The sequence below is a fragment of the Heloderma suspectum genome, chromosome 5 (assembly GCF_057233095.1).
Source record: "Heloderma suspectum isolate Gila_16-S chromosome 5, 16-S_ref, whole genome shotgun sequence".
NCBI classification, from domain to species: domain Eukaryota; kingdom Metazoa; phylum Chordata; class Lepidosauria; order Squamata; family Helodermatidae; genus Heloderma; species Heloderma suspectum.
This window is the reverse complement of record NC_139462.1, coordinates 145859821-145875052: the sequence shown is the minus strand read 5'-3', so window position 1 is coordinate 145875052 and position 15232 is coordinate 145859821. Positions and strand designations below refer to the sequence as shown.

General features: G+C 43.8%; 1 protein-coding gene across 2 annotated transcripts in view; it reads right to left on the bottom strand.

The window, feature by feature from the left end:
* EZH2 (enhancer of zeste 2 polycomb repressive complex 2 subunit) overlaps positions 1-14570 on the bottom strand; it is a 64646-nt gene extending 50076 nt beyond the window's left edge. For both annotated transcript variants that reach the window (XM_084857749.1, XM_084857750.1), the window contains exon 1: positions 14372-14570. The gene's annotated coding sequence lies outside the window, so the exon portion shown is untranslated. The remainder of the gene's footprint in view (positions 1-14371) is intronic.
* Between the last annotated feature and the right edge of the window lie 662 nt (positions 14571-15232).

Sequence of the window (15232 nt, the reverse complement as noted above, 5' to 3'; positions counted from 1 at the left end):
GGGACAATTGGCAAACTGCGCTTCTAGATTGCACATGCAGGCTAGCAACCCAACACCTCAAGCCTTTATGGATTAGCAGCAGCAATATCTAATGTTGGACTTGACAATCAGTAACAGAGCCAAGCCAGCAACTCTTGCTTACACTATCAATTTATGACTCTGTTGCTGCAGTCAGGCACCTCTCCTTGGAAATCCCTTCTGTACATCATTTAAACCAGGGGTGTACAACTTTTTCTGCCCTGAGGGCCACATCCAATATCTACTAGGGGATGCACATGTGTATACTGCATGCATGTACACACACTGACACTAGTAGGGCATGTAGTTGCGCCGCCACCACTAGCAGGGTGGGCTACTTTTTCTACTGATAAGTAAGGAGAACTGAATCAGTCAGCACCATTTTTAAATAGCATCTAAAATACCAAGACTCTGTGTGTCTACTCAGACATAAGCAGGGCATGACTCTACTTACTCAGAACTAAGCTGGACTGAATCACTCAGCAGCATCCTCCCCAGGCCCCACCTTCTCTTCCCAGTAGGGGAAAGCTCTTATCTCTCAGCTGCCTTTTTCAGTGCTCAGCAGGAGAAAGCTTTCATCTGCTGATTGGAGATAAGAACTTTTTCCTGGCAGGAGAGGGGGCAGGAAGAAGCTGGTACTGATCAGTTGGGCTGCAGGGAGAAAGTGGGCAAGATGCTGCTGGCTTCACAAGATGTGCCGGGAGCAATGAGGGCCATATGCAGGCCGTGGGTTGTGCACCATGTGAGATGGGAATCTCAAAAGGAGAGTCCCACTGATGGGAGCTATCCAGGGATTGGGGGATGCAATTAGGCTATAGAAGACGTCCTTGTTTACATCTTCTCAAACATCACTGTACAATTTCAGTCTCATCACCACTGCTTGGAGATTTTCAGTTGTTGTGGCCTGAGGACAAGAACACAGTGCTTGAAAAGGTTGTTCCATGACCTATTTGCTCAACCTTGGCCCATCCCAGCTAATTACATCTCTCCAGGTAAGATGGTCAACTGAGGTAATTAATGCCCTCCTGAGAGAAGGGACCTGGATAGAGATGTGAAGGCCTGGAAAAAAAGGGAAAATTTGGGGGGAAACGGGGGGGGGGGTGTCCCATTTTTTCCCCAGAGGACCATTTTTGTTTTTTTCCCAAAAAACTGGAAAAACTGAACAGCGTTGGATTACGAAATATTTTCTTTTAGAATTTAAGACAAAATATTTATATATTACCCAGCCTTTACTCCCCGCAAAATGATTTCTAAAAACTATGTAATAAGAACACTTTTATAGAAAGACTAGAGATGTAAAATGTCTGGAAATAATGAAGCCATGAGGAAAAACATTTTTTAATCCTCTCTGTAAGATTCCCAGCATAGTTAGTTCTTTCATTCCTTACTAAAATTATTTATCTAAAATATATTTTACTGACAGACATTTATGCTCAGTTTCCCAATATGTGAGTAGAGTACATTCTTGACAGGCTGGGTTTTGTTCTATAGAGTCCTGTGTTTCTGATGCTGTAGCAGTTATTTAATCATTATCAAATGATTAAGCTCTAATCAGACAAGAATTACAAATTTACTGAGTTTACTTTTAAAAGTTTTAAAATATAATGATAATTTTATGAGCAAACTAAGTCAAACATAAAATAATTTTAGAAACAGAAAGCCTGCTTTATGTTCCTAAAGCAGCCCGCCCCAACCTGGTGCCATCTGGATGTTTTGGGCTACAGTGTCCAACATTCCTGACCATTAGCCATGCTGCCTGAGGCTGATGGGAGCTGAAGTCCAAAATATCTGGAGGGCACCAGGTTGGGGAAGGCTGTCTTAAAGCAACAAAGTGACTTTAGATCTGTAGAGGGCACTAAAAATATAAGTATTGTTTATTTTTCCAAAGTTTCCAATTTTCCTGGAAAAAAACTTTTTTCCATGGCCTCAAAATTTCCAGAAATTTTACATCTCTAGACCTCGATGACTGTAACTATTGCATAAGTACTAATATTCCCCTTTGGGGCCAATATTTCCCTTTCACTCAAGTGGATGGTGCCAAGCCAACTTCAGACATACCCAGATGAAACCCATTTCAATCCACCAAGCTGCAGCTCCTCCATGAAGCTTCTCTTCTCCCTATGCTGTTTCCATTTCAGCTTCTCATTATAAAAATATATTTAACTTTAAGAACTGGTGCATGGGTTAGCTTTCTTCCCCACTTCCCTCATCTCTTTTTCTTTTTGTATCATGTGTTTTAGATTATAAACTTGACCGTAGGCGCTGTCTTGTTCTTACTGAACGTACGCAACTGCCCCGGTAGTTAGTGTGGACCTCACAGTGACTTTCAGTACCATTAACAATGATATCCTTCCAGAGTACTAGTGTGGGATGGAAACATTTTAACATCTACATCAAGGCTGCAGAACCTCTGCCCCACTGCACATTCCCTCCTTGTGCTGTACAGCAATTAGGCTTGTTTTTCCCAATGGACTTTTTTTTTCAAAAGCCCAACTGCTGCACTGGGGGGGTGGGGTGGATTTTCAGTAGGGAGGACTGCAGCTTGGGAGGGAAACTATAACCTTGCCCTCACATTGTCGTCCCCCCCCCCAATCCCCTGTGCGGGGTTATTAGGCTTGAAAAAGGCCTCCCCTTGGCTCCAATGGGAAGATTTTTCAAGCCTAATTGCTCTGTGGGAGAGGCAGGAGTCTGAATGTGTATGTGTGTATACATGCGTGCACACACATAAGTGTATGAATGGGTGTATGGGCATGCATGTGTGAATGAAAGAGAATGGAGAGTGTGGTGACCCCATCCACTTTTGCTTTGGCTCCACACACTACTGGCACTGCTCTTGGAAGGTTAGCTAGAAGGAAATGCAACCTTCAGGTTGAAAAATATTCCCCACCCCGATCTACTAAAACCAAGGGTAAAGATTGTCCAGGAGACATGGGGTGAAATACCATGTCTAGTCGCCATAGGATTGCTCCCTTATACTGTTTAAATTTGAGAGAAAAACAAAGGTACTGAAAACTGTTGACACACTAATGTCAGCAACCCAAAGAAATGTACACGATATGCTGACAACTACTCATCTATTTCAACAGAGCTGTTCCACTAAGGGACTGGGGCTCTTTCAGTTTTACTGTCACTATTTATTAGTTCCATTTCACTCTGAGACTTATATGTATTTCAGTGACATGTACGTCTCACATACTTTCTAAGAGTAATCACTTGACAAACATTAACTACAACTCTGAACCTGCCAAGCTTGCTAATATTATATTTGCAATTGGCATACATTCATTTTTATTAATGAACTTATGAAACAAACAGTTCTTCAGAAAAATTAAGCACTGGACAATTTTCTGCTTTTGGAAAATCTTCTGCTCCACATCACTGCATAAGACACTGCCTTATACAGAATCCAATAATTGATCAATGAACTGGGATTTGGCCTAGACCAAGACAGAGTTGCACTCCCACCAAATTTCAGGTTATACACAGCTTGAGGTGTTATTAGATCCAGCTTTATGAAAAGATGCTCAGGTATCCTCGTAGCACCTTTTATCAGCTTCAACTGATTCTCTAGTGGCAGGCTTTCCTAGAAAAACAATCCTAGCTGCAATCCAGTCAATGTAGAGCTGCCTCTGAAGACTGTTCAGTAACTACAATTGATGCAAACCACAGCAGCAAGGGTGCTAAGTGGTACTAGTAACTGAGAACACATCTCACCACTACTTCAAGAATAACATTGGCTTCCACTTGATTTCCAGATACAATATGAAGTGCAGTTTTTGACCTATAAAGCCCTAAATAGCTTGGGACAAAAGTTGTTGAAAGACTGCCTGCTCCCATATGAATTTGACTAACAAGATCTTCCTCAGAGGCCCTGCCTGCCCATAATGACAATGGCTGTCATGCATGAGCGGGCGCACTGCCTGCAGTGCACCCGCCTCTTCCTCTTTTACCCCACAATCCATGATCAGTTCCGTTGTAGGTTGTGGAGCATGACATGTGAACCCAGACTGCTACGCTGATTAGGGGCTATGGGTTAACCATGGGTTAACCACTGGGTTGTTTAGCATGCCCAATCATGCACGACAACCATCAATTTTTAAACCAATTGGTTGTCATTATATATGAACCAGATCACTATGTCCCACCTGAGATGAAGTGGCTAGTGACAAGAGGCAGGGCTTTTTCGGACATGGAACCAACTTCCCCTTTTTGCCTGTTGTGACAAACTGGTATATCTGCACCTCTACCCTGTGAGGTATGACAGCCTGCAAGACACTCTTTTGTGTTTCTTCCTCAGAGGTAGCACCACTGACACCATCACTCCCATGTCTTTTTAATAACTGTTATCCTACCCACAGAAGAAGACAGGATTTTAGGCCTCTTTCAGACCTTTCTTTAAACTCCTTAACCTGGTCCAGTGTGTTTGCCAACTAGTCCAATGCATGGGTAAACCAACTTCCATGGTAGGCAAGACAATCAAATCCAGTTTTCAGTTCAATATATTTATTAAAAAACTAAGCAAAGGAAAGTTGAAAAATGGTCAATTGCTTTGAAAATAAAACATCAAACTAGCTGGGGAGAGGGATGAGGCCCATATCTTGGACTTCCTGGAATAGCTATGGTGATGCTACCCCTGTGCTTTCCTTGTGAAGATAAAGGAAACCATCAAAGAGCTAAAGGATTTTCTATGCAGCTGAGCAGTTCCCAGGAAGGGAAATTCAAACTGACCAATCCATAGCCCGGTAGGGCCTTGTTCTGCATCCTCCAGGTCTGTGGTCTCTACAGTACTTCTTTTGTGTAAGCTATGCTATGGGGGAGGGAGAGATGAAACTGGAGAATCATCCTGGAACATTTTGTTGTTCAGTCGTGTCCGACTCTTCGTGACCCCATGGACCATAGCACGCCAGGCCTTCCTGTCCTGCGCTCTCTCCCGGAGCGTGCTCAAGTTCATATTCATTGCATCGGTGATGCTAGCTAGCCATCTCATCCTCTGCCGTCCCCTTCTGCTTTTGCCTTCAGTCTTTCCCAGCATCAGGGTCTTTTCCAGGGAGTTTTCTCTTCGCATTAGGTGGCCAAAATATTGGAGCTTCAGCTTCAGTATCTGTCCTTCCAATGAGCACTCAGGGTTGATTTCCTTTAGGATGGACTGATTTGACCTCCTTGCAGTCCAGGGCACTCATAAGAGTCTTCTCCAGCACCACAGTTCGAAAGCATCCATTCTTCGGCGCTCAGCCTTCCTTATAGTCCAGCTCTCACAGCCATACATTACTACTGGGAAAACCATAGCTTTGATTAGACGGACCTTTGTCGGCAAGGTGATGTCTCTGCTTCTTACTATGCTGTCTAGGTGTGCCATAGCTTTCCTCCCAAGGAGCAAGCGTCTTTTAATTTCATGGCTACACTCACCGTCTGCGGTGATCTTGGAGCCCAAGAAAGTAAAATCTGTCACTGCTTCCATTTCTTCCCCTTCTATATGCCAGGAAGTGATGGGGCCAGATGCCATGATCTTCATTTTTTTAATGTTGAGTTTCAAACCAGCTTTTGCACTCTCCTCTTTCACCCTCAACAAGAGGCTCTTTAGATCCTCTTCGCTTTCTGCCATTAGGGTGGTATCGTCTGCATATCGGAGGTTGTTGATAATTCTCCCGGCAATCTTAATTCCGACCTCTGATTCATCCAACCCAGCGTTTCTCATGATGTACTCTGCATATAAGTTAAATAAGCAGGGTGACAATATGCAGCCTTGTCGTACTCCTTTCCCAATTTTGAACCAATCGGTTGTTCCATGTCTGTTTCTTACTGTTGCTTCTTGACCCTCGTACAGGTTTCTCAGGAGACAGGTAAGGTGGTATGGTACTCCCATCACTTTAAGAATTTGCCACAGTTTGTTGTGATCCACACAATCAAAGGCTTTAGTGTAGTCAATGAAGCAGAAATAGACGTTTTTCTGGAATTCTCTTGCTTTCTCCAGGATCAAGCGAATGTTGGCGATTTGATCTCTAGTTCCTCTGCCTCTTCGAAACCCCGCTTGTACTTCCGGTAGTTCTTGGTTCACTTACTGCTGAAGCCTAGCTTGTAGGATTTTGAGCATCACCTTGCTGTCATGTGAAATGAGCGCAATTGTACGGTAGTTCGAACACTCTTTGGCATTGCCCTTCTTCGGAATTGGAATGTAAATTGACTTTTTCCAGTCTTGTGGCCACTGCTGAGTGTTTCAAATTTGTTGGAATATTGAGTGCAGCACTTTAACAGCATCATCTTTTAGGATTTTAAATAGCTCAGCTGGAATACTGTCATCTCCACCAGCTTTGTTGTTAGTAATGCTTCCTAAGGCCCACTTGACTTCACTCTCGAGGATGTCCGGCTCAAGTTCAGTGACCGCACTATCATGGCTATCAGGGACATTAAGATCTTTCCTGTATAGTTCTGTATAGTCCCCTGGACTGAAAGGTCAAATCAATCAATCCTAAAGGAAATCAACCCTGAGTGCTCATTGGAAGGACAGATACTGAAGCTGAAGATCAAATATTTTGGCCACCTAATGCGAAGAGAAAACTCCCTGGAAAAGACCCTGATGCTGAGAAAGATTGAAGGCAAAAGGAGAAGGGGACGGCAGAGGATGAGATGGCTAGATAGCATCACCGATGCAATGAATATGAACTTGAGCACGCTCCGGGAGAGAGCGCAGGACAGGAAGGCCTGGCGTGCTATGGTCCATGGGGTCACGAAGAGTCGGACACGACTTAACGACTGAACAACTGCACAACAAAGATAACCAGGTCTGATGTAGGAAACCCTTCTCTGACCATGATAATCAGGCAAGATGGTATTTCATTGCCTTTTCTTGCACCACTGGAAATTAACCAAATCTTATATGCAAAAATAGCAAGTCTTGTTTGCCTAATCAGCGTATCTGGTTTGTGAACCAGGCAGATTATGTTACTTGGATTTAGGAACCTTGATTACGATACATCCACCTATCTGAAACCTAGATATCAAAGGAAATCTGGTTTAGAAACAGCATTTGGATTTCTATTGAACCAGGAAAACTAATGCCAGGTCCATCTTGCTTCATTAAGGGTCACTTTTATTACCCTTAATAACTCAAGAGGCTTATATTACATTAAGTATAGAAAATATTTGTGTCATATTTGTAACCCAACTATACTTAGTATGCAAGCTTATGCACACTTCCTTGAAAGTAAATTATACTGAACATACAGCCAGTGTGGTGTAGTGGTTACAGTGTTGGATTAGGGCTCAGAAGATCCAGGTTCTAATCTCCACTTGGCCATGAAGCTCTGGTGACTTTGGGCCAGTCACTGACTCTCAGCCTAACCCACCTCACAGGGCTGTTGTGAGGATAAAATAGAGAGGAGGAGGACTATGTAAGCTGCCTTGGGTTCCTTCCAGGAGGAAAAAAGGAGGGATATGAATGTAATAATAAATAAATAAATAAAATAGCAGGACTTCTACATAGTAATGGTTGAATGCCTTAGGGTATGACCTGAATAAACCTTGTTAAAACAAAGTAAATTGGTGATTCCCTACTAGTCACTCAAATTAACTTGCTTTAAGCTCTGGTCCATTTCAAATTGCACCCTACCTAGTTTCCAATTATGACATCGCCAGAACAACAATGCCCAATGGCATTGCCCAGCCTCCAAAAAGAAAATGTACTGAAGGAGGTGGAGGCAGGGAGAGCTTCACAGCAACTGTAGACTTGAGGCCTGGATGTGGCTGTGAGCATTCATACCAGCCCTCTCAGCCATGACATTTCCTATGCTTCCCCACACTAGTGGGTGGATGATGCCACACATACTTCCAGCAGCAACCAAAACTCAGTCTTGAGGCCTGGGTTGCCACAGAGCCTCCTCTATCATCATCACCACTTACCAAAGCAGGATTGTGAAAAGGTGGGCCAAACTTCAAAAAAGATCTGGAGCGGATTCAAAATGGGCTCCAGGGAATAAGTATGTGAGTGCTCACTTTTCAAGATTCAGTAGCATCACTATTTCCAAGTAATTGCCTAGGATTGAACTGTCAAATACGACTGTATGCATGCTTATTAGGTGCATTACAAAAATATCATGACAGTGTAAACAAATGAAACCAAACAAAGCACAGTGGTGGTGGATGAAGCTTCACTGAATACAATGCAGCATATCACACACAAGACAAAAGAATAGCAAAAATGCATCACATCTTTAGCTAACCATTTTGTTCATGAAATTATCTACCATGAAATAAAGTTATGCAACAAACATAAAATCACTCTGTGGTAAGGTGGAGGAAGCTGTAACAATGTTCTCTAATATGTAAGAAACACAGTTTGTTACAGATGAAAGAACTTCATAACATTTAAGTTCTGAGTGCTGAACACAAGTGTTATGAAGTTATTCACAACCAAAAGTTAACTCTTTCAAAATATGGTACATATACCCTGAAATATAGTTGATTTATCTAGAGGCCACCCTTTACAAACCACCTTTGAGTTGTCTGATATCTGAACTTCATTCCTCTTAACAGTTTACTTAGGCTAGCTGCCATCCAATCCCTTCTACAGCCTGATCCTAACCAGGTTTACTCACAAGTTCAAGGGAGCTTACTTCCTAGAAAGGTTACAGCATAAGCCTATGCCTGTTTACACAAAGGTCAGTCCCATTTTGTTCAACAGAACTTACTTCCAAGTAAATGTGCACTGAATACAGACAGCAAGTGTGTTTAGTGTTTGCAGCTTCATAGCCCAAAGCTAGCCATATTTACTCCTTAGGACATTTGGTTAGGATTGCTGCCTGAATTAGTTTGAGTCACATAAGAGGTCAGGATCTAACGATTCTAACAAGAAGCTCATATTTCCAAGAATTCAGACTTCTAGTACATTCTTGATTTGAAAGACTATAAACTAGGTTTTCTGAGAGAATCCAGTTACTTCTTTAATATGTTTTGCCTATTAGGTGTGAGGATGATTAAATATCCTTCTTAAGTCTTCAAATTAAGGAGATGGTGATCTACCACTTATTGAAAAACAAAAATCATTAGTCTTCCAAGTCCTCCCTGCAGAGCTAACAAATGCTCTGATACAGTGCTCATTGCACAAATAAAAACGCCAGCCATGATGCTGAGGCAAGCATGCTTTCTCGCTTTCTTTTCAATGCCACTTTAGCGAAATGGCACTAAGTTTGTGAGCGCCGCAACTGACAGAGGTGCACTTAGCTCCAAATTTAAAGAGAGAGCAGCACTGCTGTGTAGACCTGCTCCAAGAGAAACCAAAAATTTCATAAGCTCTTTAAACAAGTAGTACTTGTTTAAAACAAGCCTAATAAAATGTAGGATTAAAATATTACTAACGCTATACTAAGAATTATTTTGAAGAGAGGTAGCTGTTTAAGTCTATCACCCCAACAACTCTTTCTTGAATGGCCACTGTTATGGCAATTATGACTAGGTTCCGACAACACGATAACCTACGATGGGTTACATAAGCCACAATGGCTTATTTAAGTCATCATGGGTTAGCATGTCATCTGTCTGGAATTTTTAAATCCACAATGGCTTATTTGCCTAAATTAACCCACTCTGATAACCCATGACTCAGTCATTAAGTCGTGCCCGACTCTTTGTGACCCCATGGACCATAACACGTCAGGCCTTCCTATGGTCTGCAGTAGGGGTTATTTAACCCAGCGTGGGTTATCGTGTTGTCTGTTGGGCACTATAGGTTATTTTGCTCGCCTACAGAGTTGCACAGCAAGAGCGGTTCGGATTGCTGCTGCTGCTCTGTTTTTTGCAGGAGTTCTGTGTGTAATGGAAGCTCTTGGACAGTGTGCTGGGATGGGGCGGAAAGTGAGCATGTTTTTCCCCTATTCCCCCATTTTCCCCAATTCCACAGTTACTTGTTCCTCTTTTTCTTTGAATTTTCCTTTTGAACTTTTGCATATTTTCGCAATTGCGGTATTGGAAACATACTAAAACCTCTATGCCAGTAATGTCTATGGAGAGAAATGTGTAATTCTACTTTAGCAAGAAAGCACTTTAACAAATGAGCAAAAGACCACTACAGCTCCATGTGAGGTTTGGCCACCTCCTTTTTGGTGCACTTAGGATTTTTGCTCCTACGGGGTAACTGCGGAGGGTGCCTCCTGACTAGGGCAGGCTGTGTATGAAGTTGGTCCTGTTCCTGCAAACCTCCACCCCCTTTTGGTTTTATAGCCTCCACCCCCTTTTGGTGCAGATGGGATTTTTGCTCCTTTGTGAGCAATCACGCAGGGTTTTGATGATGCATTAGGTGCCTCCTGACTAGGGGAGGCCCTTTTGGTGCACCTGGGATTTTCATTCCATTGTGAGTCACCCAGGATTTTCACTCCTTTGTCAACAGGTGAAACAACATCACTGCTCGGGCAGGAGGACCGCAGTGGGACAGGGGGATGACTCAGATTATGCACAGTAGCTTAATAACGTACTCACAGTTGATTATGAGCCCGCTTGTGTGGCAGGGCATCATGGATTATTTAAAACATAAGCTACTGTGAGTACCTTATTAAGACACCATGGCTTAAAGTGACATCCGAATGTGGCCTGTCTATACTTTCAGCATTTCATTTACTTTCCCTCTGACTTCACTGTTTATTGTTCTCCCCCATCCCCACCACCCCCAACCATGAAGTGAGCTGCAGTCTACAAAGGTATTTCATAATAAAACTGTTAGTCTTTAAGATACAAGGCTTTGTTGTTTTTGAAAAAGAATTGCCTACATACTTTTAAGTTATATTGCTGGTTTCAAAAGAATAATACTGATTTTACAAATACTTCTTGATACCTAACTTCCTGTTCTTGTTTCTTTCTTGGCCACTAAGTTTCTGCTTTCCTCTCCCCACCCGCAAACCAATTCATCCAAAAGCAGTAGAGCTGTACTCTGAGCCCTGCCATTTTGTCACATCAGCTAACTATACTGCCACTGTCTGCTCCAAGAGACCCAGATACTGCTATCCATCTTTTATTTGTGACAAAGGATTTTTTTTTAATCCAACTCTAGATGCTACCACCAAACACAGTCTTTGAATATTATGGAAAAGGAAAGGAAACTGGTCATGGCTTCTTGTTGCTCTGGTTCTCAGTCACCTTGCATATTCTACTGTGTACCACATGTACATTCATTTTCAGTAACTACAAGAATGGCTTACATGATTTAGAAAAAGGAAATTCTACTACTACATCAAAAAGGTTTAAATATTTAGTTGAAAGCTATATCCCAGCACATACACACAGAATTGAGTCAACAGCACTGCAGGCATTACAGGTTGACATCAAAAGATACCACATGCAATGCTCTTTCCAGCTCAAAATAAAAAGGGTATTGCAGAAATGTTTGCCTGAGCCATAAAGTGTACTGTAAGACTATTGCAGTTGCCCTTCTTAGCTTTACAACAGATATGCACAACTTGTGACCACCAAACCCAAATTGCAGTCCATCAGCCACAGACTGCAATCCACCAGGGGCTCAATAAACCTTTTGTTTTTGCTTTTTGCTGTTTGCCTGGGACTGTCAAAGTAGGGAATGAACATCAAGTACCTGCTGATGAGCTGCAAAACATGACTGATGAGCTGCATTCAGACTGGTGGGTCACATGTTGTGCAGGCCTGTTCAATAGGGTTGGGGCAGTAGCCAACATAAAGCTACAACACTTCTCAGTTGGGCAAGTATGGCTCAGTTGGCCATCGAGTCCAATGGGGGTTGGACTTGATGGCCTTGTAGGCCCCTTCCAACCCTACTATACTATTCTATGAAGTACACTACAGTGTGCCACCGATAGGGAGGAGGCTGTGAAAGCAGGCACATCACAATGGTGGGAGGAAGGGAAAAGCAGGGCAGGAAAGTGGATCTGAATAACTATTTGCAGGTCATCAACAACCACTTAGCTCATGAACAATATGCAAAACATTAATTTCTTTACAGCATAGACACACTTAGAATATGACAATGTCCAACACAAGAAACACTCGTTCTGTGGATTACACACAACCTCTAAGACTTTTATCTGTAAATATATATATTACACATCCAACTTCCTCTCATAGTAATTGGATTTTTCTTTTCAGAGGTGTTGGGCTGCTTTTCTTTTTTCAAGACAAATACTTGCATGATGCCAGACATACACCCTGTTCATACACTGCTGAATTGTTGGGATATGAAAAATCCTTAAGGAGATATCGCTTAAAAAGACATCCATTTTACTCTGACTTTACCATGTTAATGAAGGCTGATGAATCAGTTATGCACATCATCTCATTTAAAACAAACAATAAACCCCAATAAAGATCAAAGGAAAGCGGGGGTGGACTACTTGATGGGCAGAAGTAGTTGCAAGGTACTTCTCTACAGGCCTATTGCTAATGCTAAGGAATACTACAATAAAGAGGTTGGTACCTCTTTTGTGAAGTACTAATTTTTTCATGTAGAAATAGTTTTTACATAAAGCATATACTGAGACAAAAGACTGTGTGCTAAATGTATTTCTCAAATCAAATAATGCAATAACTGATTAGGCATACCCTATCAATGTGCATAAAGTTAACCATCCTCTTGTGACTTTCCCCACTATGAGTAAAAGCAATACCAGGCAATACACAGTTAAGCAGGCTTTTCTCAATATTAGTGCTGCTGTATGACAAAAGCAATGTCTACCTACAAAATGTGGCTTTTTTGAAAATCACCATGAAAAGCAAGTTAAATATGCTTTTTCCTTTTACGTTTTCTGCTCAGTTTGTTCAAATCACAAATAACAGAGAATGCCTCTTCCTAGATGGCCCCTTCTGTGATATGTGCAATTATTTTCCTAAAATACAAAGAATGCTTCCACTGATAAAAGTCCTAGTTGAAACCCAGTACAAGATAATATTGTTTGGGATAATCTATCCCTGTTTGTCACACTTCAATCTGGCCACAAAAGTTCAGAAATATTTTAAGCCAATTTAGATCCATCACTGATACTAACAGGACCAGATCCAGAAGTAAGCCCCATTCACTTCAACTGGACTTACTTCCAAATAAGTGTGTATTGAATTGCAAGCTTGATGTGTTGTGTGTTTCACAAACATTTTGGAAATACCAATAGCAACAACTCATCTAAGATATATCAAAACTTCCTCACTGGCAACTCATCTCCCATCACATGCTCAGATTCTGGAAAATTAGAAACATAGTAAGGTTCAGAAGGCTTAAGTTCCTCCCTTAAGGCTTAAGAACCTCCCTTGGGAGGGCTTTTTTCCTTTGTTACCAACAAATGAGATTTCTGTCGTATGCCATTAAATAATTTTGAATTCTCAGTCATTTGCAAATCGTCCTTGCATCCTAGTATAGAATCGAGTGAAGAGGGTTTTGCTGGAATCAAGCAGGGAAGGACAGAAATGCATCCCATCTCTAAAAATATAACCTGTTCTCTCCCTTCCTTCTGCAGAAGGGTTTCCAACTCCTCACCAGCTGCCTGCTCAGTCACTCCATTGTGTCTGCAGGAGATCTGTGCGCTCCTTCCAGGGGGAACCTACTTAGAAAGGCTGGACAGCACCAATTTAAACAAAGGACCGTTCACACTTGGTGTCTTCCTCCAGCTGTCACCACATCCCAAGACATCCTTTTGTGCCCCTTTGAAAGCACTCATTATGAACACTTATGAACACTCATGCCCCAGTATTTACCAAGGTACTTAACCCTACACAGACAGGCTCATGCTCATCCTCCATCACAAACCCAGCTAACAGGCATCAAACTTGATGGCCAGTTACCGCTCTGCCTTCCTAGCCCCATATTAGCCCACGACATCCAAAATATTGTTTACAGAGAGCCAAAAGGTGCACTTGGTACTGAACAAAGAAGAAAATGACATGCCTATGCTTACAATCCCATCAACCCTCCAACAACCCCCGCTTCCCACGGGGGCAACTTTCTCCACCAACTCACTTACATTCCTTCTGTAACCTCGATCTGTCACCCCATAGCCCCACTTTCCCAGTCTTCCCATTCACTCCCATCTAGCCACCGCCACCCCATTTACCCTTTCTCTTCCAAGCCTTCCTCCCTACACCTGTCCTTTCCTCGCAGCCTCGTCTCTGCTACTCCCCCCGCCACACTATTAATAACCCCTTCCAATGCAAGTCCCTATACAATCGTTGGGGGAGGGGCACCCAGAGACCCCGCCCCACCCTGTCCTTCATAGGAAGCCACGCCCCCTCTCACCCTATAGACAGCCCCCACCCTGAGTTGCGTGCACCCCATCCCCCCGCCCCCATGCACGACAAAGAGCCCTGAGCGGGTGTGTCTCCCTCTTTCTCTTCGTCTCCCCACCCGTCCGCTCACCCCTTCCCTAGTGGCAGCGCCGACGCTCGTCCGCGTCCCTTTCTCCGGCCGCTTCCCGCCCACCGCGCTGCCTTTCTCTCTCCGGACGCCCGCGCGCCGGGCTCACTTCACCCGTCTCCCTCTTCTTCCTCTCCTCGTCCTCCGCTCCGGACAACAGAGCGCCAAACCCGGCGGCGGCCCAATGGCCACCGCTCTCATTGGAGAGAACCTGCCGTCGCCCGGATTGGACGGGCTGCCCCCCTCTCTGCCCGGCGGGGCTGGGTTTCCACCAATCGGTGGCGACAGGAGGTGGTGCCAGGAGCAAGCGAGGGGTGGGGTGTCGGCTTCGCCCCCCACGTGCGGGGCGGGAAAGAGGAGAGAGAGAGAGGGAAGTTCTTTGTTCTCGCGCTGGTTAGAAGAGGGAGGGAGTTTCCTCCTCACCCCCTTTTTAAATGTCCTTCCCTTACTGCCCTCCTTTGACCACCTCGTTCCCTTCAAGTTTCCGCCGAGCGTCTGGGTGAAAGGAGCGTGAAAAGTCTCCCGTGTTCTGAAATAAGGGAACGGGAGAGGGAGAATTAAAGTTAGTCGCGTCCGTGGAGCGCGCGCGTGGGCTCAGGTCGGGCGCCCGCCCGCTCAGTTTCAAGGCGGGAGCCGTTAACGGTCTTAACAGCTGTGTTTGGCTTTGCGCGCGCGCGAGGAGTAATAGAACGCTCGTTCGCGCCCTCACGCGCGCACAGGCACACACGCGCCCCCGGGCAGGGCTCTGCGCCCGGCTCCCGCCGTCGCCTGTTGCTTGCTGAAGCCCTGCGAGTCACCGCCCACCTTTGATAAGGGAGGGCGAAGCCTTTTCTTTGATTAACGGTCCGATCCTATGTAGAGTTT